Genomic DNA, 27,233 nt, shown 5'->3' with positions numbered 1-27,233 from the left:
TGGGAATGCGGGCAGCTGCTCGGGAGGGAGTGCGCTCCATCTCCAGAGTGGCCTCTCGGATCCAGAGAGAGCCGGAAAGGGTGCGGCGGGGGGGGGGCGGGGGGAGAGGGGGTTAGGGTCCCAATCTCAAGCTAGTCGCCGGGAAAGGGGTACGGGGAACCCGCCGCAAATAGGTCGATCCGTGAAGAGGCGCGCCAGGTCTCAATGACCCTTTCCTCCCTCCTTTTCCACGGTGTCCCCCCACCTTCCCTTAATAGGCAAACACTCGCTGTCCTGCTCACCCCCGACATAGGAGCAGCTGAGCAATCCAGCAGCTGACGCCCAGACACCCTCCCATTAGGAACATTCCCATAACATCCGCCTTCCCCTCAGATGCTTCTGCCCGGGACCAAAGACACAGCCCCAACTCTTCCAGCGCCCGGGCTCCAGGCAGGGCCAGCGACACCACCCTCTGCTGCTGCCGCCGGAGGCTGATGTCTCCCAGCCCAGCCTGGGAGGTGTCCTGTCACCGTCCTGGCCTCCCTGGCCTCTACCTGGTTCTGGGTCCAGGCTGGCCTCAAAGCCAGTCATGTTCCGCTACCCCCATTCCCTCACACTGCCCACCCCACTGGACCAGCTCCAGACACATCAGAGAGGCATGAACTCTCCCCGTTATCCCCATCCCACCTCCCCACCACAGCATCCCCGTTCCCCTTGCCCAGCCCTTCGGTTCTTACCCTGGGTGTGAGAGGGAGCCCCTCATGGAGGCTGAAGCTCCGGCCTCAGCCGGCAGCTTCAGGGAAGAGTCTGCGGCACTTGGGGTGGGAATGGGGGGGGGGGGGGGCGGGGGCGCTAGATGGGGAGGGCGGTGCCAGGGCGGGGAAGAGGGGCTGGTCCATGACGAGGCACTGGAGACTTAACTGTTTCTGTGCCTTTACAGTGTCAGTGCTCTGGTGCCTCTCCCATGGCTCTGGGGGTCTGAAGAGTTGTCTAGCAGCTCCAAGAGCCAGGGTGGTCTCCAATGGCCCACAGAACCCTTCTCCCCGAGTCCTGCTCAGTCAGGAAATACTCTTTTAGCATCAGGCGAAAGACCAAAGCCCTGTGCTCCGGCACACTGTGGGGGACAGAGGAGGTACGGGCTGCCTGCCCCGCCCCTTCTCTCAGAAACCATCTGCTGCCTCTCTCCTCAGACCCTGGGAGTGACCTTCAATCCCTGGAGGAACAGGAGACAAAGGGGCTGGGGGCCTGAGAGCACGGGGCAGGAGTGAGGGGACTGCTTGAGACGAGAAGGCTGGGGAGCAGAGTTGTGCTGAGTTCTGTCAGTGGCTTCTGAGCCACAGCTACAGAAACCAGGGGAGGGCAGAAATAGGTATCATTTGGGGTTGGACGGTAGTTCGAAATTCTGGAGTGGACACGTGGTCCTAGACAATCTGGGGTGGGGCACAGGAACCCTGGGATCATGCAATTTTCTGCACTTGTCTATGTCTCTTTGATGTCTCTGTCTTATACTATCTTAAGCCTTCTAATATTGGCTCTGTTTCCCTTAGTCTCTGCCTCTGTCTCGGATTTAGTGACATGCTTTAGGATTCAAAGGGAGGAACTGGAGATCTCTAGCACTCCGTTCCAACCTGGTGATGCTCATGTTCCCACAAAGTCCTTCCCTGCCTTTTTCCTTTCCATCCACCTTCCCCAGGCCTGGCCAACTCCTAAAGCCTTCCTCACATAGACATCCACCCACTCACACACCCAGCACCAGCCCCACCCTTGCCCCAGGCTGCCAAGAATTGCTTTTGAAGGTCAGAGAAGCCAAAATAGTCTCTGCTCTCAGCATCCCCCTCCCCCCTAAACTGCAGCCAGAGTAGAGGAGGAGCTGAGTCACCAGTACTGGGGAGAGGGGGAGACAAAGGAGGAGGAATCTTTGCTCAGATCCGGGGATGCAAAGCGGCAGCATGGCAACAGCCCCATTTGGATAGAGGAAGCCATCTGCAGAGATACAGAACACAAATCAGGCTGAGTTCCTAGCACCACAAAAGAGAAACACATCCCTTCTGCAACTTCATGCTTCTTATTTCCTCCCATCTCAAACCTTCTATCTTCTCTCTGCTTTCTAGGGCCCTCTGGGGTGGGCTAAGAGGGAAACTTGAGTAGACATTGGCTTGAGAACAAAATAACATTTCCCACCCCAGTGCAGAGCCCACCCTTATTCTCAGATGCTATCCCCAAGGACCACACCCTGGGCCTGGTTTCAACTTGCTGTGGAGTTTTCCCTCAGCCCTCACCCTCTGAACAGCCACCCACCACAACCAATCCTTCACCTGCTGTGTTCTGCTGCAATGAAATTGTGAGGTGCCTGAGCTCAGACACAAAGAGATATCCAAAGTCCTGGATTTGAGACCTGACTCTACTATTTTATTAATCATGCAATTAAATGTCAGTTGGCCTCTCTGAAAGCTTGCTTTCACTATAAAGTGAGTATAACATTAGTACCACTCTCCAATAATGCTGTGAGGAGTGAATGGCACAAAAGATGAAAACGTGCTTCGTTCTTAGAATCCTAAACCTGAAGTGCACAAATACCACTGGAAATCTATCTCTCTTCTGTAGAAGATTCATGAGCGGTCATCTAGGTCATCCTAAATCAGAATCTCAAACCAGACTAACTCCTGAGAGTACCCTTAGCTCTCAGGTAAACCCAGAACTAGAAGTGCCTACAGGAAAAGGCTTCAAGTACTATCCATGTCCCTGCTTTCCCATTCTAGACAGCAGTGCAAACCCCGGCTGTAGAGGACAACGAGCTGCTCTACTAATTCAGAATGGCTTTCATTGGAGGTAGCAGAACTAGCACTTTCAGTGGTAATGGAGAGTCAGACAGAAGACCTCCAAACTGGCCCTTCAGCCTGTGCATCTTAGAGTCCCAGAATGCCAATCACGAATTATAAATTATGAAGTCCTCTCCCTTTCCTATAGGTGCCCGAGGGTAGAAGTATCAGAGTGTTATTTAAGCTCAGTTTTCCACTGTCCTAACTGTTTCTGGGTTTGTTTGATAAAGTTTGGAAGCCCCAGCTTTTTGCAGGGGTTAGAAAGGAAGGCTCCAAGTCATCATTGGAGACTGACTACCTAGTACAAAATTCACCTAGGAAATCATTACCAGATTTGACCACTAGAAGGAGCTGGACCACTCCAGCTCTAGGTCGGAGGGTCCCTCCTTTTCCCAGTGTGGAGGGTGTGGAGGGGGAGGTGGCTAGGAATGTTTGTGCTCTCCCTGCCATTGTCGGGTACAGTTTTGTCCCCTTTTTAAGCATTTTGGCAGAGGGCTGAAGCAGAGGTGAGAAGGATGGCAGTCCAGCCTCCAGGGTGGTCAGAAAGGATTAAGTCATAAGGTCCTAGCATATCCCCTTGAGCCCATCCTAGCAGCCTGGTTCCCTTTGCCTCCCCATTAAAGGGAGGCTGAAGGGAGGGGCAGTGTCTGCAGCTGCTCTAGGCTGACTGTTGTTTGTGGGGACAGCTGAAAGAGGAGCCAGCAGGGGTGGGGCTGTGGCTGTCTTGAGCCTTGTGGGTTTTTCCAGGAAATTCTCTACTATTCTCCAGGGACATAAACCAGGACACCAAAAAATAAAATAAATAAAATGTTCAAACCTAAAAAAATTCAGTAGGCTAAAGTAAGCCCTAGTCTTGGGTATATGGCCCTAACCCCCCCCCACCCCCACCCCGCCCCAGGACACCATGGTATAACTCTTTGATTGAAAAGATCTAGTTGGTGTTTATATATCAGTGCTTGTTTAGTGAGAGTAACTATGCATCTCTCTGTAAGCATATTCCCAAGCATCCTCACATCTTAATTTAAAAAATGGCCAAGTATTTTGGTTTAAGTTCTGTACATTCATACATCATTCCAGAAAGCAACCTAATCTTAAGTCTCTGTGGCCAAAAGGACGGGATTAGAGCATTCAGGGTAAATTACTAACATCCGCAGTTACTCCTCAAACTTCAGTTCCATCATTAATTTCATCTGTTATCATCCCCCTATCCAATTTTGCACCAAAAGTTCCTAGGAGTAATAAGTGGTAAAACTATTGATTTTCAATCATCCGTGCTAATGGGAGGAAGCCAAGACATGAGTAATTCTAAACAGAAGGCAGTCTCAAAACAGTGAGCGTCTAGCTTCACAGAAAGCAGCCACATCAAGAAAATGCCAGCCTCACATGTTTTAAATGCTGCACATATTCCTAGGATAATAAAGCATTAGTCATAGTCACCTTGTCTTCTCTCTCCGGTAGCATCTTCAGAGGAGCCAGTGATCAGAGAAATGACCAGAGATGTGGCAGTGAGCAGGAGGAGCGGGAAGAGAAGGGGACGTGACTATGTACTATACTGAATAATTGAGAATCATCTATATAAGATATGAATTCAGTCATCTTATGCGGTAACTGTTGAGCTGGATGGATTTTTATAGTCCAAAAGGCACTGGCTCATGGATTGGTATGCCAACATTTACCAACAACAGGACCAGAATGCCCAGCACTTTTATAATGAGACATAGAGCTTTCTGAAGTCTCCCCACAGATACTGTCATGGACTGATAGCTCCTAAAATATTATTTTCTCAAATACCTGACCCATTTCTCCCACCCAGCAGAATGGGGAACTGCATGCTGTGCACTTTGATCTCAAACTCAAACCTCAAAGTAGCAATAAATCCAGGAGACCCTGCTTCCACTCTGGGTTTGATGGTGCTCATCAGCCTTTTGTACCAGATTTCTGCTCTGCTCTGGAGATCTGTTGCCTGAACCAAAGGAGAAACCAGAAACCCTGAAACCTGAAGAGTAGGCTGTGCAGTCTGAGGGAAGTTCTAAGCAAGGATCTCGAAGGCAAGTGGGGGATTCAAGGGTCTCTGTAAAGGGAGCAAGAGGCTGGGGTACACAGAGAGGGGAACACAAAAAGACAGTGAATTTGTGCATGGAAGATGATCGGTCATTCATGAGAAGCACATTTGTTTCCTTAGTGCATGTCAACAGCTGTCCATCAACCACCCTCAAGTAGAAATTACATTCTCCGGGCTTCTTCCACCCTCGTACCATCTCTCTGAGAAGTGTACTGGATACGTGGGAATAGTTGGGGAGCTTTACAACTTTCCCCTGAGGAACCCCTCCCTCCTCCCCGACCCAAATCTCCCACAAGGCCAGTTCTACCAGGGAGAGTGGATCTCTGCTCTTCAGTGACCAACCCTCACCCAAAGAACTGAGACAAATGACACTAGTCCTAACCTTTGACCTCTGAAGAGAAGTGAGCTAGGTGCCGGGTAATGAAGAGTCTCAATTGTTGGTCCAAATCAAAGGATGATAAGTCAATGTTCCAGGAGAGAATCCCTGCGAGAGAAAAAGAAACAAAGAGCACTCTAGGTCAGGTCAGAGGGGCTGGACTTCAGGGAGCACTTGCAGGCTCGCAAGAGGGGTAAGGAGAGGGAGAGGAGAAGGACAGCTGCCATGATCAGTCACACTGATATCTTTAAGAAAGGTGGTTAGTGCCTGTGTCTGTCTCCCCGCCTTTCTTGGCCTTTGCCTGAGCCAGAGGCAGAGGGGCAGAGTTTAGGCTAAACTTGGTCATTAATGAGTTTGTATGTAGCAATTTTCTTGCAGAGTTGCCCGATTGTGATAGAAGTGACACCCAAGGGACTGTTCCTAAATACCGGGGGGCTGCCTTCCCTGTCCTGATAGCTAAGTAGGATTCTGGACTCTCCTTCTATTCCCCCCTCCTTCCCTCCACCCCTCGGAGGCTTACTTCCACCCGCAGGTGGCTCCGCAGCACTGCGCCACTGGCTGTCAACTAGGGAGGGAGGTGAGGACTGAGAGCTTGTGGCCACAAAGGTCACTCTCTCAGGTTGGCCGCCCACACTGGAGGTTTGAGATTTGTCCGCAGCGTTCAGAAAGCACCCCGTGCCTGTTCAGGGATCCTAAAGAAGAAGCTAAGGTAGGGGCATGGAATCTTCAGAGGAAGGTGAGGACTTTCAGGACATCTGGACCGAGACACTGAGGGAGAGAGGGTGTGACCAGAGCGGACCCAGGGGCTGCACTGAGCTAACCCGACTCAGGGAGACTGCGGAATGCCACGGGGTGTGCGGGAGGATGGGGAAGCAAGATGCTGGCAGGTGGGGAGGGCGCGTGACATGGAAGATGGAGGTGACAGGGGCTGATGATTCAGATTAACAGGGCGCGCGGATTTCAGGAATTGCACAGTAGGGATGGAGAATGCAGACGTACGCTCTGGGAGGTAAACGCAGCCGGCGGAGAAGCTCGGGATGGAGGAGGTCCCGAGCACAGCCAGGACAGCGGCTCACCTTGTTCAAGGTGGGCCCGCACGGCCCTCAGCTGGCTCTCTGTACCGATCTCGCCGATCACGATGAGCAACGAGTGTTTCCGCAGGTCCCAGCGTGCCGCCGCCACGGTGGCTCTGGCCTCGCACAGCGGCTCCGCGGGGTTTGGAGACAGCAGTGAGCTGGGGCTGGGGAGCCGCAGTCCGGGACTTGTCTCCATGGTAACGCCTCGAGGCCGCCAGGGCCCAGCCTCGGTCTCCATGGAAACTCCGTTTGACTGCTAGGCCGGCTGCGTCCGCCGCAGGGAGAGCGCGCGCGGTTCTTAAAGGCCGGCGGCAGGAGCCGCTCATTGGCTGCTGCCTGTCAGGAGGCGGAGCCCTGGCGCCGCAGGGGCCGGGCTAGTGCCCGGATGCTCCCGCTCTGCGGTCGCGCTCGGCCAGGGGCGGGGAGCTGGGGGCCGCCCCCTTCCTCTCGGGCTGGTTCAGCTGAGGGCGCTCCCACTCCGACTTGGGCCCGGGTGGGGGTTCCGAGGGGCCGGGTGGAGGGATAAGACAATTGCCCGATTGGTATGGGAATAAGCGTCTAATAACGATGTTCCCCCTATCAGACCAGCCTGACATTGCCGCGCTTCGCCCGGGCGGAGGGAGCCTTCTTTGTCCTTCTGTCTCCGTTTTGTATCGCTCTCCATCTGTGCCGGTGTGTCTGTTGTCCTTGAATGGCACGTTTCTTTTTGCATATTGATTGTTTGTTTGTTTGTCGTGTTGTCTGCGCCTGCCAGGGCCTTAGACTCCATCCCCGGTGTCCCGGTCCTCCTGGCCCCAGGCCCCGGGAGCCTCGGGGAGGCTGCGCGGTCCGGGAGGGACGGCGTGACCTTCCGGCCCCGAGTCCCCGGGGAGCGTCCTTCCGAGGAGAGCGGCTGGCTGGGCTCCCGCTGTGCCCCGTGCGGGACTGGGGTGCCGTGCGCTCAGGCTGCAGCCCCCAGGACATGGGCGAAGCCCGGGAGACCTTCCCGACCGCAGGATCTGTGCGCGGCCCGGTGGGTGGAGCGCCTGGGGTGGTCACTCTCCGGGGATTCCAGGTGAACCCGAGGAGGGCGAGCCTCCCGCAGCCCGAGAACCAGGGATGGGGGGGACCGAGGAGGCTGCGCTGTTGACGGCGGACAAGCGTCCTTGTAAAGATGGTGTGTGCTGTGGTCTCCCCGCACCCGTCCCACAGCGTGTCTCACCGCCTACGGCGCTCCGGCTTTTTACAAACAGTAAACAGTTACAGACAGCGAACCGTTCGGTGCATGTAGGCGTCAGACAGAGAGCCCGTCTTTCACCCCAGCACTCCAGCAGCATTTTGGCGGTCCCGTTTGGGTCCCGTTGGGGAGATGGTCCTGGGTAGAAAGCAGCACATGCCCTGATCCAGCGGGGCTGCCTGTGGGCGCATTGTGGTCACCGCCGCCCCGGAGGCCCCGGGAGGGTGGACAGTGTCTGCATGTGGAGGACCTCACAGCCATCCTGTTCCCGAGCACGGAGCACGGAGCATGAACAGCCAGGACATCCTGCAGTCCGCTTAGACATGGCCCCGCCTGAAACTAATATAATACTGTCAGTTATAGCTCAGAAATTGGAGATGGCCTTGAAAATCCTTACTGAGGCCGAGAGGGAGAAATAGGACTGGCAGAGCCCTGGCCGCTGTGGCTCGGTCGGTCAGGCATCATTCAGTGCACGGAAAGGTTGGATGCCCTGTCAGGGTACATGCCGGGTTGCGGGCTCCATCGATGTTTCCCTCTCACTTGGATGTTTCTCTCTCTCTCTCTCTCTCTCTCTCTCTCTCTCTCTCTCTCTCTCTCTCCCTCCCTCTATCTCTAAAAATCAAGTTTTTAAAATCTTAAAAAAATAAAGTACTGGCAGAACATCAGATGGTGGTGTTGCCTCGCCCTATATGACACATAAGACAATGTTCTGCTACACCCCCGCCCCACCATTTGAGGATTCCAATCTGGTAAAGGTATGGAGAGAGGTGCAGGCCTCCTCTTCTGCAATCAGAAAAGAGTGCCAGAATAGGTTGTCGGGAGAGGAAGAGGACAGTTTCCATAGCAGCTGTAGAGACGAGGCCTTTAGCTAGTGCGGGGCCTCAGTATAAGGGTCAGCAGCAGTTAACTACAAGCTCTGCTCTCATCAAGTCTGACAGGTTAGACAATAGATCTGAATGGTATAGGGAAGGACACACACTGATTTGATGGTAGGGGCAGAAATGCAGGCCTGCGATCTCAGGCACTGCTAGAATTGGGTTTTAATTAGAGCTGCAAATTTAGACTCTGATGGTACTAACATTGCATATATATATATATATCAAATGAGTATTCACCAGGCTCTTTTGCAAAAGGCAGACAATGTCATAGAAAAGATTGGCTACAGGTATCTCTTAATTACCCCCACTCTCTCCTGGTTAACAGCATCCCAGCCATTGGGCGATGATGCCAGTATAATCATAATATCAGAAATATTTTCAGCCTGGCTGGTTTGGCTCAGTGGGTAGAGCATCGGCCGTGGATTGAAGGGTCCTGAGTTTGATTCCAATCAAGGGTACATGCCCAGGTTGCGGGCTCAATCCCCCAGTGTGGGGCATACAGGAGGCAGCCAATTGATTCTTTCTCATAATTTTTTTTTAATATATATTTTATTGATTTTTTACAGAGAGGAAGGGAGAGGGATAGAGAGTTAGAAACATCGATGAGAGAGAAACATCGATCAGCTGCCTCCTGCACATTTCCCACTGGGGATGTGCCCGCAACCCAGGTACATGCCCTTGACCGGAATCGAACCCGGGACCCCTCAGTCCGCAGGCCGACGCTCTATCCACTGAGCCAAACCGGTTTTGGCGATTCTTTCTCATAATTGATGTTTCTCTCTCCCTCTCCCTTCCTCTCTGAAATCAATAAAAATATTTTTTTAAAAAAGAAAATATTTTCAAGTGTCAAATGGCACAAAGCACGAACAAAGTGCTCTAGAAAACTATGGAGTGTTAGCATCTATGCTTCAGAATTTTACAACTGAGGACAGAAAACACTGATGCGCACGTGTATAAAGAAATATATATGTATGAATTACAAAGTATATGAAAACTCATTTTGTGTTTAGGAATAGTGTGCTTTGGCAGGAGCCTTGATGTCATTCAAGGGCCTACCCGAGGGGACTATTCGGAACATGTGATATGCATTACTGTGAGGCACACGCAGTCGTATGCAGTATAGAGTCCACTATAGTGTTTGGTTTTAACTGTTGACTCCTGGACTGCTCAGTTATGATTTCGGGGGGGAATTCTCCTATTCTAGTTTTTTCCATACTCTTGCCATGCAGCATTGGCAGATATAGTGGTTACAACCAATGCTTTTCAAAATATTTGTGATAAAGAATCCTTGCATTGTGGAAGGGGTCTCTAAGGATCCACCACTAAAAGAAGTTAGAGGACATGCACAGGAAGGCAATATGATAGGCTGGTTCCTTGGGCGTGCAATGGAGTGAGCACAAGGCAGAAGGTAGTATAAGCCTCACATGAAAGGTAATGGTAGCCTTGGCTAAGTTTAAGCTAGTTAGGTGATTCTCCGCCCCCGGACCTTCATCAGTTCATAATATACAGGGATAAATCACCCAGCAGGTAAATTATGCACATCTTAACAAAGTAGGAGGGGGAATAACAAGTGGATGTGGAGGAAAGAGAACCCTGGCACACTGTTGGTGGGAATGTCGGTTGGTGTAGCCACTATAGGAAATGGTATGGAGGTCCTCAAAAAATTAAAAATAGAACTGCTGAATGATCCAGTTACTCCACTTTTGGATATTTACCCAAAGAAAATGAAAACACTAATTTGAAAAGATATATGCATTGTCGTGTTCATTGCAGCATTATTTACAATAGCTAAGATATGGAAACAACCTAAGAGCCCATCCATAGATGAATGGATAAAGAAGATGTGCTATATACTATGTACAATGGAATATTACTCAGCAATAAAAAATGAAAATCTTACCATTTGTGACAACATGAATGGAACTAGAGGGTATTATGCTAAGTAAAACAAGTCAGACAGAGAAAAATATGATTTCGTTTATATGTGGAATCTAAAAAACAAATGAATAAAACAAACTCATAGATTCAGAGAATAGATTGGTGATTATCAGAAGGGTAGGGGGTCTGGGAGGCGAAATGGATGAAGAGAGTCAATTGTATAGTGATGGATGGTAACTAGATGTATTGTGATCATTTTGTTGTGTTTACAAAGATGGGATTGCTATTTTGTACACGTGATGCCGGGAGCCGGTCCATCCTTGCTGCTTGACACAGTCGCTGCAGGGAAGAAACATCTGCACAGCATATGTTTCAAGGGACCTGGCGTATATAGCATACCTTTCTTAATATGTTTGCTCCCCTTAGCGCTATGTGTTTTAACCAAGGTCACCTCTCCGAGAAAGGTTGTTTCCCCAGGTAGGGATTTTTCCCTGAAGTTAGGGAGGGAATAAAATCCCTTAACTAAGTGCCAGGCGGGTACTTAATCACTTTAACTAAGAACAATCTTTACTCCCTGGAATGGAGATAAGAAACACCCTAAACTTTGGAATAGAAATTGATAGGATTAAGGTCAACTGGTATAAATACAGATGTGGCGGGGCAGCAGAAGACAGAACCCAGAGTCAGAACCCAGAGTCAGAACCTAGACACAGAACCTAGACAGAGAACCTAAAAACAGAACCTAGAGACAGGACTTGGCTGGAGATCCTATACAGAACCTAGAGACAGAACCTAGAGATAGAACCTGGCGACAGAACCTGACTGGAGATCCTGGATAGAACCTGGCTGGAGAACTTGGCTAGAGAACCTGGCGACCGAACCTGGCTGGAGAACCTGGAGAACCTGGCTGGAGAACCTAGCGAGAGAACATGGACATAGAACCTGGCTGGAGAACCTAGTGAGAGAACATGGACATAGAACCTGGCTGGAGAACCTAGCGAGAGAACATGGACACAGAACCTGGCTGGAGAACCTGAACAGAACCTGACTACAGAACTTGGCAAGAGAACCTAGAACCAGAACTTTGCTGGAGATCCTAGCCAGAACTTCGCTGGAGATCCTGACCAGAACTTGGCTGGAGATCCTGGCTAGGCTGCTGATCAACTGAACGCTGTCTCCATGTCATTCCTTCTTTGCCGACTCCGTCCACACCTTTGGGGACCCCTGGACCCGCTGGGGTTGGACCCCAGCAACGTGAAACTAATATAATGCTATATATCAAAGTATGAGGGGCATCTCTAAATTTTTCTGGAAATAATTTCACATTTGGCATTTAAATTAAGTTATTGAAGTCCTCATGAGAAAAATCAGAACTTTACTGAAATTAATTACACTCATCTTGGAATCATGTGTGTCGGGGAGAGGAGGGCAACATAATCCTTTCAATGCGGAGGGTCTTGATAGGACTTAGGCCAGCTCTGATAACTCATAAAGAAAAGATATTGGCTCCTCCCTTACTTCTAGACCCATGAATGTCATTAGTTTTTTGGGGGATCTGAGTTTATATATATATATATATATATATATATATATATATATATATATATGATTTTTTACAGAGAGGAAGGGAGAGGGATAGAGAGTTAGAAACATCGATGAGAGAGAAACATTGATCAGCTGCCTCCTCCACACCCCCTACTGGGGATGTGCCCGCAACCAAGGTGTATGCCCTTGACCGAAATCGAACCTGGGACCCTTCAGTCCACAGGCGGATACTCTATCCACTTAGCCAAACCGGTTAGGGCGATCTGAGTTCCTTTGGTAGAATTCCAGCCTGCTCTGCTGGATTGCATGGTCTTATCAAATAAAATATCCAAAAGAGCTGTATGCAGCTCAGATTCCCACCCTGTACTCAGTTCTGCCTATAAAGCATTCTTTATACAGAAAGAGGAGTGTTAGATTACAGGATTGCTGTGTCAGAGGCTATCCTTGGCTTTTGGGCAAAATACTATGATCATAATGTATACCAGCAGCCATAAGGTCACCTCTTAGCAGGAACAGCTGGTTTTTATCTGCAAAGGCACTGAGTAAAATAATTTCTAAAAAGGCAGTGAGTAAAATAATCTCTAAAAAGATTGAGATGGGGGAGAAGTCTGCATTTATTACTCTGTCTGGCAAACAGAGGAGGAATATTTGTTGGATAATTTTCCTAATTATTATTTGTTCACATTACGTAATGGGAAGAACAAAGGCACTGGATTTACTCCCCCCCCGCCCCCCCCCCCCCCAGGATCGAAAGGACAAAAAGGAAATTTCCCTTGCTCTGGCTGGCTCAGTTGGTTGGAGCGTTGTCCTGATGTGCCAAGGTTGAGAGTCAGTCTCAGGTTAGGACACATACAAGGGTCAACCAATGAGTGCATAAATAAGTGGAACAACAAATTGGTGTTTCTCTCTCCTTCCTTCCCTCCCTTCCTCCCTCTCTTCCCCTCCCTCCCCCCCCCTCAATAAAGAAAGAGAAAAAAATAAATTTCCCTTTTATCCTTCCTCCCTCCTCACATTCTTCTTTCTAAGAAAGTGATTACTAAAAGTGAAAAACATTTATGGATACCATTTTCCCTTACCCATTCCATTTCTCTGTGAGATGGAAGTTAGTGTTTGGCTGTGGCCTCTGATTCCATCTTTCCCTTTATTCTGAACAAAGCTGCCTCTTAGTGCAGGGATCACTAAGGCTTATAGTGAAGATCATGGTGGTAAAGAGAATCTAAATCTAAGTGTATACCTTAGTTTTGAGGCCATGTCTGTGTGTATTAAATTTTGCATTTTTTCAAGGTATTCATAGAATAGAGTTATTTTCCTTCAAGGAATGTTTGGGTTGAAGAAACATCACTTTATGAATGTCCCCTTTACAATATCACTAAATCACAAATACTTTTTCTCTTCTCATCAGTTCTTTCTTGAAGATTCTTCAGCACCTTTATAACATTACCTCTTGCAAATACCTTAACTCTTTTTTTGTTGTTGTTAATCCTCACCAGAGGATATTTTTCCATTGATTTTTAGAGAGTGGAAGGGAGAGACAGAGAGAGAAACATTGATGTGAGAGAGACGTATACATTGGTTGCCTCCCACATGAGCCTGGACCAGGGCCAGGGACCAAACCTGCAACCATGGTACAGGCCCTTGTCCAGAATCAAACCTGGGACCTTTCAGTCCACAGGCTGACACTCTAACCGGCTAGGGCCTGTAACTCTTTTTTTTTTTTTTTTAATGTTTTTATTGATTTCAGAGAGAGGAAGGAAGGAGAGATAGAAACAAATGATAAGAGAGAATCACCCATAGATTGCCTCCTGCACACCCCCTACTGGGGATGAGTCCACAACCCAGGCAGGTGCTCTGACCAGAAATCAAACAGTGACCTCCTGGTTAATGGGTTGAGCTCAACCACTGAGCCATACCGGCTGGGCTGCATTAACTGTTTTATTCATTCAATCTGAGCCAATTGCCTTTCCCTCATTCTTGTATTTTCTGTCCTTTTTTTTTCTTTGAATGATATATTCCCCTTCTCATCTAGAAATTTATTTAGCTTTACCTTTATGACTTTATTTATGGAATAAGGTTCCATCTCATTCCACAACGAATTTAAGGAGTACGAACTAACTCAGTGATGGCGAACCTATGACACGTATGTCAGAGGTGACACTCGAATTCATTTTTTTGGTTGATTTTTCTTTGTTAAATGGCATTTAAATATATAAAATAAATATCAAAAATATAAATCTTTGTTTTACTATGGTTGCAAATATCAAAAAATTTCTATATGTGATACAGCACCAGAGTTAAGTTAGGGTTTTACAAAATGCTGACACGCCGAGTTCAAAGGGTTTGCCATCACTGAACTAACTCAAACACAGTTGCTACTCTGAAACTGACTTCCCCACTCGCCAACTGTGTCAACTTGGGCAAGTTGCTTATCCTTTCTATGTTTTAGTTTCCTCATCTGTAAAGTTATAATAATAGCACTTTATAGGATTATTTTGAGAATTAAGGGGACAGTCTCTTAAATATGCTTAGAACAATGCCTAGAATTCATTTATTTAATCATTCATTCAATATTTCTGTAGCACTTACTGTGTGTCAGCAAACGGAACAAACAAGATAATAAATAATAAATAGATAAATTATATAACATGTCAAAAAGTTGTTCGAGAAGATCGGAGAAAAACCAAGCAATGCTTAGAGAAATGGAGTTACACAGCTTTATTATGCTGGCAGACTCAGAGGAGTATGCCTCTCAAAGTCTGAGCAAAGCAATCTGGTGGAAGCTTTCCTTTATATCTTTTTGGCTTCTTTGTCCCCCAAATATGGATGGGACTTCCGGACCTTTCGGGGGCTTTGCAAAAAGCCCCGTGTGTAGGGATGGGGGTCATGAGACCATACCTAAGGGCCTGGTCTGGCGCCAGCACTGACAGCCCTCTCCGGGGGTTGTGTATTGTTTTACCAGTTATGGCCTCTGTAACATGTGAGCAAACAGGCAACAAATCTTGCTAGCCCAGACTGCAGAAAAAGGGGCAATAGGTTATATTTTCCCATCTGGGTTACACTGTTTCACTTGAGGAAAGTTCCCTTGGAGGGAACCAGGTGCTATAGAAAGAATTAGCCTTTAGCCTTCTCAAAGTGATTAGTGCTTAGTAGCAGAAAATAAAAGGATAAGGGTGTTTGAGAATGCTGGTGGAAGGTGTGATGATGGGGGAGAATGGTGAAGGGACAGGAAAGGTTGCAATTTTAAATGAGCTGGTCAGGGCCTTATTGAGAAAATGAGACTTGAGCTGACTTGAAGTAAGAGAGTTAGCCAGTTGGATATCTGAGAGGAGTCTTATAGGCAGGGAGGATAGCCAGTACAAAGCCCTGAAGGTAGCGGTATGCCTGGTACATTCAAGGGATAGTTGGAACCCATTGTGCCTGGAGCAAAGGAGTGAGACAAAGAGGAATAGGAGCTGAGATCAGAGAAATAATAGGCTCAGATCACTTTGGACCTTGTAGGCATCATTATGACTTTGGTTTTTACTCTGAGTGAAATGGGAAACATGTGCAGGCTTTTGAACAGAGAGTGGTATGATTTGACTTAGACTTTACAGGATCACTTTGGCTGCAATGTTGAGGATAGACTGTAGAGGTTGTAAGGATTAAAGTGGGAAGCCAGTCGGGGAATTTGCAGTAATCTGGGTGAGCAATAATGTCACTCAGACCAGAGTGATGTCAGTGGAGATGATGAGAATCAGTGGGATTCTAGGCATACTGTATTTCACAGGGAGAGCCAACCTGGTTTCCTGCTTCATCAAATGAAGAATGAGAGAGAGTAAATAATGACCCCAATGATAAATCAAAAATTTAAAAAGAAAAGAAGTTACCTCTAGGAAGAGAGAAAAAACAAATTGTAAGGTAGCCAGGGATGGAATGTGGACTTTTTGGAACATATCTTATTTTGTAAATTTGACTTTGGAGTCATATACATGTTTTACATAAGTATAAAACAGAATTAAATCAAAATGACCAATCTGACAAATAATTTAATTCAGAATATATATTTTTAAAATATCCTACAAACCAATAAAATAAGAGAACACAATTATAATGTAGATGATTTGAATAGATTTTAATAAGAGAAGATATACAAATGGCCAATAAGTACATGAAAAAGTGTTCAACATAATGGGAAATTCAAATTAAAACCACACCATAATAACTTATAAGCCACAAAATGGCAAAAATTTGAAAAACCAATAACATCAAATGTTAGCATGTATGTGGAACAAATAGAACTTTTATATATTGTTAATAGTAGAGTAAAAGTTATAACCACTTTAGAAAAGTATTTGTAAGTTTCTTATAAAATTCAACAAACATCAAACCAATGAACTAGAAATTTTATTCTTAGGCATTTAACCAAGAGAAATGAAAACATATGCCCACAGTAAGACTTGTGATGGCTGGTCATAGCAACTTTATTCATAATAGCCAAAAACTGGAAAAGACCCAGTGTCCATGAATAGGAGAATGGGTAAACAAATTGTGGTACCTTTGTGCAATAGAATACAACTTAGTGATAAAAAGAAACAACAGCCCTGCCAGCATGGCTCAGTGGTTGAGCATGGACCTATGACCCAGAAGGTCTCGGTCAAGACATGTGCTCTGGTTGTGGGCTCGATCCCCAGTGTGGAGTGTGCAGGAGGCAGCCGATTAATGGTTCTCTCTCATCATTGATATTTATCTCCCTCTCCCTTAATCTCTGAAATAAAAAAATTATATATTTTAAAAAGAAACTACAAATATACACAAAATAAAAATAAAAACATTATGCCAAATAAAACAAAACACAAAAAAATACTGTTATTTGGTCTCCTGAGAAGTAGATACCAAGACATGATTAGATGTATAAGATATTTATTAGGTGAGTATATTGGTTACCTATTGCTTTGAAACAAATTACTCCAAAACTTAGCAGTTTAAAATAACAAATATTTGTTAAGACTTTCTAAAGATTTGAAATCCAGGAGCAAATTAGTTGAGTGGTTTCGGCTTATGGTTTCTCATGTGTTTGCAGTGAAGATGTTGGTTGGGGTTACAATCATGTGAAGGCTTAACTGAGGCTGAATGATCTGCTTCCAACATGACTCACTCACAAGCTATTGGCAGGAAGCCTCAGCTCCTCACCATGTAGGCCTCTCCATAAGTCTACTTGAGTGCCCTCAAGACAACAGCTGGCTTCTACCAGAGCAAACGAACCAAGAACAATGCTTTTTTATGACATATAGTGTTGGAAAGTTAGACATTATCATTTCTGTCTTCTGTTTATTAGAAGCAAGTCACTAAGTCTGGTTCACTCTCCGGAGAAGGGAAAGTCTCTCCCTTTTGAAGGGAGTGTCAATGTTGTGGATATATTTTAAAACACTACAGGGAGGGATCAGGGGAAGGCAGAGAGAGCCTTCAGACAAAGATACAGGTCGAATATCTGGGGAAGGAGAGAGGGAAGGAACAAGAATGGGAAAGGAAGAGTCTTGTCCTACAGCAGTGATGGCGAACCTTTTGAGCTCGGCGTGTCAGCATTTTGAAAAACCCTAACTTAACTCTGGTGCCGTGTCACATATAGAATTTTTTTGATATTTGCAACTATAGTAAAACAAGCACTTATATTTTTGATATTTATTTTATATATTTAAATGCCATTTAACAAAGAAAAATCAACCAAAAAAATGAGTTCGTGTGTCACCTCTGACACGCGTGTCATAGGTTTGCCATCACTGTTACTGCATGGTTCCAAAAATGGTTTGGCTAGGCTGATGAAGATTCTTCTAATCAAAGACACTTGTTGAAGTACTCTTGCATGCCACAGACTGGGTCTGCCTTTGCAACCCTGCTGTGCTCTGGCATTGGCTGAGATTAGCCTGTGGGAAGAGTGTTTTGGGTATAAATGTGGGGGCAGATCCACAGTGGCAGCAGGTGGGGTCATCAGTCAATTATGCTTTCTGCAAGCAGATTTCAGCAGTGCATTTTCATGGTCACCACAAGTACATACTGCATGAATAAATTTACATGAAATTCTAGAATGGGTAAAACTTACCTACAGTGATGGAAAACAACTATTAGTAAGTGGTTGCTGAGGGCTAGGGGGAGGGGATGGGAATTGATTTCAAAGGGGCACAGGGGACTTTCAGGATGGTGGTGATGAAAATATTCTCGGAGGAGAACCAAGATGGCGGCATAGGTAAACACTGAAGATTGCTGCCTCGCACAACCACTTCAAAAATACAACTAAAAGACGGAAAGAACATCATCCAGAACCACAGGAAAGCTGGCTGAGTGGAAATTCTACAACTAGAAGGAAAGAGAAAAGCATGCTGAGACTCAGAGGAGGCGCAGTGCAGAAGGAAAATACTAAGGTGTGGAGTGCATGCGGAGCGGGCTGGCGGCTGAGGGCGCGGTTGTCGTTTTCAATCGGGAGGGAGTCTCAGGCTCTGAGCTCCAGTTCCGGGTGAGTCTCTAGGGACCCAGACTCATACGGGAGAAGCGGGACTGTCTGGCATCGGTCAGAACCCGAGGGCAGCTTTCTCTCCGAGGGGCTTGCAGCGATTACCGGGACACTGAGAAGCAGAGCCTCTGAGGGCAAGACTGAGAGCAGCCATAACTGCTAGCCCCGCCCTGTTGATCCCGTGGGACCCGCCCCGCCCAAGCCCTGCAGGGAGGCTTTTGCTGGATAGCTTCAGGCAAAGGCTAGATTAGCACCTCCCTACAGATCCAGGAGCCAGGAAGCCCAGAGGTCAGAGTGGGACCATCCAGTTTGCAGCTCCCTGGAAACATAAAAGACACACTCAGGGAGCAGACTCAGTGAGCACCAAAGCCCCACTGAAGCAAGTCTTGCCCCAGAAGGGTGTCTCCAGCACAGAAGTTCTCCCACTGCAGACACAGCTGATTCTCACAGCCAATTGGCCTGGAGGTCAATTCCTCCCAGTGATAACTACAACAATCAAGGCTTAATTACAACAAGACTGTGCACAAAGCCCACAAGGGGGTGCACCAAGAGTGACTACCTCAGGTAATTGGGACACTTAGCACAGAAAGGCACTCTATCGACACAGTGAAGCATAAAAAATGCCGAGACTAAGAAACAGGACACAAATGACAGAAATGGAGGAAAGCAAACTGCTGGGTATAGAGTTCAAAACCATACTTTTAAAGTCTTTAAAGAACTGTCTAGAAGCCGCCGATAAATTTAGTAAGGCCCTCGAAAAGACTGGTGAGACCGCCGATAAATGTAGTGAGATCTTCAAGAAATCTAGTGAGACCCTCGATATTGTGATAAAGAACCAACTAGAAATTAAGCATACACTGACTGAAATAAGGAATATTATACAGACTCCCAACAGCAGACCAGAGGATCGCAAGAATCAAGTCAAAGATTTGAAATATGAAGAAGCAAAAAACACCCAACCGGAAAAGCAAAATGAAAAAAGAATCCAGAAATACGAAGATAGTGTAAGGAGCCTCTGGGACAGCCTCAAGCGTACCAACATCAGAATTATAGGGGTGCCAGAAGAAGAGAGAGAGCAAGATATTGAAAACCTATTTGAAGAAATAATGACAGAAAACTTCCCCTACCTGGTGAAAGAAATAGATTTCCAAGCCCAGGAAGCGCATAGAACCCCAAACAAAAGGAATCCAAAGAGGACCACACCAAGACACATCATAATTAAAATGCCAAGAGCAAAAGACAAAGAGAGAATCCTAAAAGCAGCAAGAGAAAGAAAATCAGTTACCTACAAGGGAGTACCCATACGACTGTCAGCTGATTTCTCAACAGAAACTTTGCAGGCCAGAAGGGAGTAGCAAGAAATATTCAAAGTGATGAATACCAAGAACCTACAACCAAGATTACTTTATCCAGCAAAGCTATCATTCAGAAGTGAAGGTCAGATAAAGAGCTTCACAGATAAGAAAAAGCTAAAGGAGTTCATCACCACCAAACCAGTATTATATGAAATGCTGAAAGGTATCCTTTAAGAAGAGGAAGAAGAAGAAAAAGGTAAAGATACAAATTATGAACAACAAATACACATCTATCAATAAGTGAATCTAAAAATCAAGTGAATAAATAATCTGATGAACAGTATGAACTGGTGATTGTAATAGAATCAGGGACATAGAAAGGGAATGGACTGACTATTCTTGGGGGGGAAAAGGGGTGTGGGGGGTGCGGGAAGAGATTGGACAATAATCGTGCACCTATGGATGAGGACAGTGGGTGGGGAGTGAGGGCGGAGGGTGGGTGGGAACTGGGTGGAGGGGAGTTATGGTGGGAAAAAAAGAGGAACCAATGTAATAATCTGAACAATAAAGATTTAATTGAAAAAAAAATGAAAAAAAAATAAAAAGTTTAAGACCAAAAAAGAAAATATTCTCTACTGGGTTGTGGTGGTGGCTACACACATATATACAATTGTTGAACTCATCAAACTCTACACTTAAAATGGGCACATTTTATTGTACATAAATGATATATAAAGTTTACTAAAACACATAGATATCACTTCACACTAACAATACCAAATGTTAGGATGTGCAGCACCTGAAACTCTCATATGTTGTTAGAGGGAGTATAGAATTATACAACCATTTTGGAAACCTGGCAATTTCTTATAAAGTTAAGCAAATACCTATCCTATGACCCAACAGTTCCACTCCTGGATATTGACCCAAGAGAAATGAAAATGTATGTTCACAAAAATACTTATTCGTGAATGTTTATAACAGCTTTTAAAAATATAATGGTTTTTGCCATGACCAGTTTGGCTCAGTGGATAGAGCGTCGGCCTGCGGACTCAAGGGTCCCAGGTTCGATTCTGGTCAAGGGCATGTACCTTGGTTGCAGGCACATCCCCGGTAGGGAGTGTGCAGGAGGCAGCTGATCGATGTTTCTCTCTCATCGATGTTTCTGACTCTGTGTCCCTCTCCCTTCCTCTCTGTAAAAAATTAATAAAATATATTAAAAAAATATATAATGGTTTAACCTAGTGTAATAGCTCAGTTGGTTAAGCATCGTCTCTATATGCCACAAGGTTGTGATATGCCAAGGTTGTGGGTTCAATCCCCTGTCAGGGCACATACAAAAATCAATCAATGAATGCATAAATAAATGGAACAACAAAATCAGTTTCTCTCTTCCCCTTCCTCTCTCTATAAAGTCAGCAATAATAAAAAATTAATCAAAACAACCCAAATATCCACCAATAGGAGAATCTATAAATAAATTGTGGAATATGTATTCAATAGAATACTACTGAGCAATAAAAAAAGAATGAACTGATGCATACAACAATGTGGATAAATCTCAAAAATGTTATGTTGAGCAAAAGAAGGTGGACACAAGCCCTGACTGGTTTTGCTCAGTGATTAGAGCAAGGGGTCACCTGTTGGATTCCTGGTCAAGGGAACTACTGTGGTTGCAAGTCCCCCAGTCCCCATAGGGGCATGTGCCAAAACTTTTACATAAGTATAAAACAGAATTAAATCAAAATTTTGGCCCAAAAGCAACCAATTGATGTGTCTCTCTCACATCAATGGATGTTTCTCTCCCCCCTCCCTTTCACTCACTAAAAAAAAAAAAAAAAAAAAGCAATGGAAAAAATATCCTTGGGTGAGGATTAAAAATAAAGGTGGACACAAAAGACTACATATTTTATGATACTATTTATAATTGTTAAACAGGCAAAACTAACCTATGGTTCTGGAAATTATAATATGGGTGCCATGAAAAACTCTCTGAAGTGATAACATATTTTATATCTTGATTGATATATAGGTTTCACAAATGTGTACATTTGTCAAAATGCATCAAATTATACAACTAAAAGCTGTGCATTTAAATGTAACCTCAATTTAAAAATTAAAATAAAGAGGTAGTCACTAAAAAAAACCACCCCAAATCGAAAGAAATTAAATGATAGAATTATTTCCAATGACTTTAAAATACAGTAATTTAACTGCACATTAAAAAAATTTATTATACAGAGGGAAGGTGGGGATGGGGTGTTGAGTGGGAAGAGATCAATCAAAGAACTTGTATGCATATATGCATAACGTATGGACAGACAATAGTGTGGTGAAGGCCTGGAATAGGGGGTTAGGGGTAGGCCAAAAGGGGTCAATGGGGGAAGAAAGGGGACATGTGTAATACTTTCAACAATAAAGATTTTTTAAAAATTTATTATAGTAAAATACACATAAAATGACAATTTTAAGTGTACAATTCAATGGTATTAAATACATTAATAATGTGCAGCCATCACCACCATCCATCTCCATACTTCTCTTTATCTTGTAAAACTGAAAGTCTATACCAGTGATGGTGAACCTTTTGAGCTCGGCGTGTCAGCATTTTGAAAAACCCTAACTTAACTCTGGTGCCGTGTCACATATAGAAATTTTTTAATATTTGCAACCATAGTAAAACAAAGATTTATATTTTTGATATTTATTTTATATATTTAAATGCCATTTAACAAAGAAAAATCAACAAAAAAAATGAGTTCGCGTGTCATAGGTTCGCCATCACTGGTCTATACCTATTAAACAATAACTCCTGATTTGCCCCCTACCTCCAGCCCCTGTAACCACCATTCTACTTATTTTCTGCCTCTATGGTTTAACCACTCTAGGTCATATAAGTGGAATCATATAGTATTTATCTTTTTGTGACTGGCTTATTTCACTTAACATAATATCCTCAAGATTTATCAATGTTGTAGCATATATCCTAACTGCACATTTTTAATGGGATATACCCTAAGGAAAAAAAAAATCAACTGCAAAGAAAATGTCAAACTATTCTCATTAGTCATCATCTCATTAATAATAACATTGGTAATAACATTTTACATATATAATAGACTAAAGCAAATAAATAATTTATGTCAGTGTTATCAGAAACCAAGATGTTGATAAGAAAGATATAAAATGAAAAAAGTTGGATAAAACTTCTGAAATCCCAAAATTTAATTGAAAAAAGCCCAACAGTGATCAATCCAGTAGCAATAAGCATTCCAACATTCCAACTATCCAAATTGTGATCTCTAGATTCCGTTTACTACTAAAATGAACCATGGAGCCAGAATGGTGCCTTGAATTGAAATTAATAAATGAACTCAAGTTTGTGAAGAAATGTTGTGTTTCAAAGAGACCCAGTTGAGAAGAGGGCCTGCAACTGATTGGCTCACTGGGAAATTAAGCTACCTGGACTGGGCGCCTTGGTGTCTTTCTGCTACTATGCCTCCAGGATCTTATCTATACTTGGAGGTGGCAAAGTCTGGGGGCTCTGAAAAAGTCTGGAAAGTGGGTTAGAATGAATAAGGATGAGAAACAAATTGTGATACTACATGCAGTGGAATATTATTCAGTCTTAAAAAGGAAGGAAATTCAGACACATGCTATTAAAATTATGACATGGATGAACCTTGAGGACGTTATGCTAAGTAAAATAAGCCAGACACAAAAGGACAAATATTGTATGATTCTATTTATATGAATTATCTAAACTAGTCAAATTCATAGAGACAGAAAGTAGAATGGTGGTTACCAGGGACTGGAGGGAGAAGGGAATGAGGAGTCATTATATAATGGAAACAGAGTTTTAATTGGGGAAGTTGAAAAGTTTGGATATGGGTGATAGTGATGGTTGCAAAACAATGTGAATATATTTAATACCAGTGAACTGGACACTTAAAAATTGTTAAAATGGTATATTTCTTGTTATGTGTACTTTACCACACACACACAAATGAATGTGGCAAAATGTTAACATGTGGATCTAGGTAGAAGGGTCCAAACAAGATTATTATACAATATTTTTATAACTTTTTTGTTGCTCTGAAATTTTGTTCAAAATAAAAAGTTTACCTAAAATTAACAGGAGGACGTTCTGTAGATATAAGATACAGACCAGTTGGGATGGCTTTCATTGCAGGGGTTACAAATACAGTAGGAGGTTAATATAGTATCACTAGAGGTCCGGTGCACAAAATTCATGCACTCGGTGGGGGGAGGGGGGTCCTTCAGCCCGGCCTGCGCCCTCTTGCAGTCCGGGAGCCCCGAGATTGATCGCCCTGCAGAGGGAGGCCCCGCTCACCACCGCTGGCCAGGTAGCCTGGGCCTCCCTTTTTGGGACAATCACAGAGCCCCCTGGCCGGTGGCCTGGGCCTCCCTTTGTGGGGTGATCGTGGGGTGATGGCAGGGCCCCCATACCAATCGCATGGCACCTGCCTTGGTGGCGGCAGTCAGTGCTGAGTCGCCGCAGCGCCCACAACCCAGGAGGGACCAAGAGGTCAGCAGTTCAGCCCGCTTGCCAGTCCCCACCCACCCGAGCCTGGTGCTTGGTCGTCTGTTTGGTCATTTTGGACATTACGGACCCTGGCTCTTTATATGTTAGGATTAGCAAATGACTACCTTAAGTAATTTTCTTTCACATTTTTAATTTTATCATTACCTCTTTGTTGACTTATTTTTTTAATTTTATGTTATTGTTTAAAGTATTACAAATAGTAGTACATATGTCTCCTTTTTTTCCTCATTGACCTCCCCCTGGCCTCCCTATCCCCCCCCCCACCCGCACACACCCGCACATGCCCTCACACCCCACCTCCAGTGTCTTGCGTCTGTTCGTTATGCTCATATGCATGTGAATTAACTTCTTAAGGATGTGGTGTTGACAGCTTTACAGTTTCTCCTCTATTTTCTTAATATTATTTTAATTATTTTGGATTCTTAGAACATTAGGGACACCCATATTCAGTATTCAAATAAAAACAATTCTAAACAAAAAAAATGTTATCAACTACTTTGCCATTTCTTTGTCTCTCCTCCTCCTCAATTATAAATATATAGAACTATGGTGAGCCAGCATGGCCATGGCATACTCAGCCCCAAAGCGCCTTATGTGCCATGCCAACTCAGCCGGGTTCGAGTGACCCTGAGAGGGGGTGGTGAAAGATTGAGAAAAGACAGACAAGAGAAGAAAGCTGGGTCTGGGTGGGACGCTGCTTCTCTGATGGAGAGACAGCGCCAGTGCCCACAAGCTGTGTCTTTATTTTATAGACACATTCCACGAGGCAAAGTAAGGGCATGGTCAAGATGTTTACAACATTCTCGTGGGTTTCGAGCCTACTCAATTACATGCACCTGAACTCTATCAAGCCCACATCACTCAGGCACGTGTTCGGACCATAGGTTCAAGCTTACAACTACGTATAGCTGTTGGCTATAATTGTGCTGGGAGGGCTCTGCCCTCCAAGCTGGGACTTGCACGTGGCCATGAGAGGACTGTGCCTTTTCATTAGTCCGAGGCTTGAACCTGTCCAAACACTGTAGCTGCTCTCCACGTAGAACCTCTTCAGTTAGACAGACGGGGTTCAAATTCTTTCTTGCCAGCTCTGAGACATTGTGTAAATTATCTCATCTCTCCAAACCAGTGATTTTCAACCTTTTTCATATCATGGCACACATAAACTAATTACTAAAATTCTGTGCCACACCAAAAAAATATATTTTTTGCCAGTCTGACACATAACAAAATAGGTATAATTTTGATTCATTCACACTGGACGGCTATTGTTGTGTTGGCTGTTGTCATTTAAAAAAATATTTTTTTTATTCATTTCAGAGAGGGATGGAGAGGGAGAGAGAGATAGAAACATCAATGATGAGAGAGAATCATTGACAGGTTGCCTCCTGCACGCCCCCTACTGGGAATCGAGCCTACAACCCGGGCATGTGCCCTTGATCGGAATTGAACCTGGGACATTTCAGTCTGCCAGCTAACGCTCTATCCACTGAGCCAAACTGGCTAGGGCTATTGTCATCTTTTTTATTTGACAATCTAAGGGAAAAGATATCAGTGCCCTAACTAAATAGTCAGGTATTGCATGTTTTAAAAATTCTTGCAGCACTGCCGGCGTGGCTCAGTGGTTGAGTGTCGACCTATGAACTACTAGGAGGTCATGGTTCGATTCCTTGGTCAGGGCACATATTTGGGTTGCGGGCTCAATCCCCAGTGGGATCATGTAGGAGGCAGCCAATCAATGGTTCTCTCTCATCACTCATTGATGTGTTTATTTCTCTCTCTCTCCCTTCATCTCTGAAATCAATAAAAATATATTTTAAAAAAATTTTCGCAGCACACCAGTTGAAAATCGCTGCTCTAAACCTTAGTGTCCTCATCTGTCCTCATCTGTAACCTTCAAAGAGTTATGAAGCTTTTTGGTGAGATAATGAATGTAAAACAGAACACAATACCTGCCACATTTTAAAATTTAATACATGTTATTAATTAATTATAGCATTGGTATATGACTGTGCAATAGAAGTTCATAATTATCTATTAAATGTAAGTCAGTATGTAATACTTTAATATTGCAGCTTAAAAGGGATATATAATAATTTATCATTAAATTTACTACTTGTCAGATCCTCAGTAAAGTTCTCTGCCACTAAGCTGCCAAACTATGAGTTTCCAGAGGAAAACCATGAAGCAAATTTAAGTGTTGGTGAATAGTTTCTGAGGTAGAATTAAAAATTTTGAGGTTCTTTTGCTTAGAGAAGTCTGTGTGAAGACCTCAGAAAAAGACTAAGTATATAGCATTTATGTTTATTTTTTCATTGGTTGAAACATATTATGGAATTATTGGACAAGATGAGATGATCCCAGCCTTATGGGAATTTATCCAGGTTTTAAAATTACCAGTTAAAGACAAGGTAAAAAAAAATGGCTTTAAGCTCTAGAATAAAGGTTTTAAGTTAGGCAATTAAAAGAAAAATTTCTGATAATGAGGTTTGTTAAACTTTAAAATGAGTTAACACCGGGTCTGGTGGAATTTTCTTGTCTGGGAGGGCTTTAGAGGTAGATTAGATTTCTCAGTCTGAAGTGTCTTAGATAAAGATGCACCTGCAGAAAGGTAGATGTGCTGATGGTCCTTTTCAGTCTAAGAGTCAATAAAGGCCTTGAGCTCACCCAATTGCAATCAGTTACAGCCCCAGTGGCTAACCATCCGCCTGCATTTTCTGATATTTACTGGTAATTTAACAATTAATTTAATTGTCATACTGTCTAACAAGCAATTCACAGTTTTTCTTCACAGTTTTTAAGGCTCTTGTTTTATTTATTTATTATTAGTTTTTAAAATAAAGATCTTTCAACTTTAAAAAAATTTTTTTAAAAAGGGAGAGACAGATGGAGACATCAATGATGAGAGAGAATCATTGATCACTGCCTCCTGCATGCCCCACACTGGGGATTGAGCCCACAACCCAGGCACGTGCCCCCAACAGTGACCTTCTGGTTCATAGGTCGAAGCTCAACCACTGAGCCCTACCAGCTGGGCAAGGCTCTTGTTTTATTTAGTAATGGG

At 44.5% G+C, this 27,233-nt stretch overlaps 1 protein-coding gene across 2 annotated transcripts in view; it reads right to left on the bottom strand.

Annotated features, from left to right (window-relative positions):
- MAP1A (microtubule associated protein 1A) overlaps positions 1–6,377 on the bottom strand; it is a 20,235-nt gene extending 13,858 nt beyond the window's left edge. Inside the window, exons 1-2 of one of the 2 annotated variants that reach the window (XM_006093097.3) lie at positions 6,313–6,377; positions 5,243–5,344 (exon numbers count right to left, since the gene is read on the bottom strand). The gene's annotated coding sequence lies outside the window, so the exon portion shown is untranslated. Of the gene's footprint in view, positions 1–716; positions 809–5,242; positions 5,345–6,312 lie in introns of those variants that run through there. The other variant, XM_006093098.3, reaches the window with a different exon arrangement.
- Positions 6,378–27,233: the final 20,856 nt, after the last annotated feature.

This window comes from Myotis lucifugus, unplaced genomic scaffold (genome assembly GCF_000147115.1).
Source record: "Myotis lucifugus unplaced genomic scaffold, Myoluc2.0 scaffold_109, whole genome shotgun sequence".
In the NCBI taxonomy this organism is placed as follows: Eukaryota; Metazoa; Chordata; class Mammalia; order Chiroptera; family Vespertilionidae; genus Myotis; species Myotis lucifugus.
This window is presented reverse-complemented; position numbering and strand designations above follow the sequence as displayed.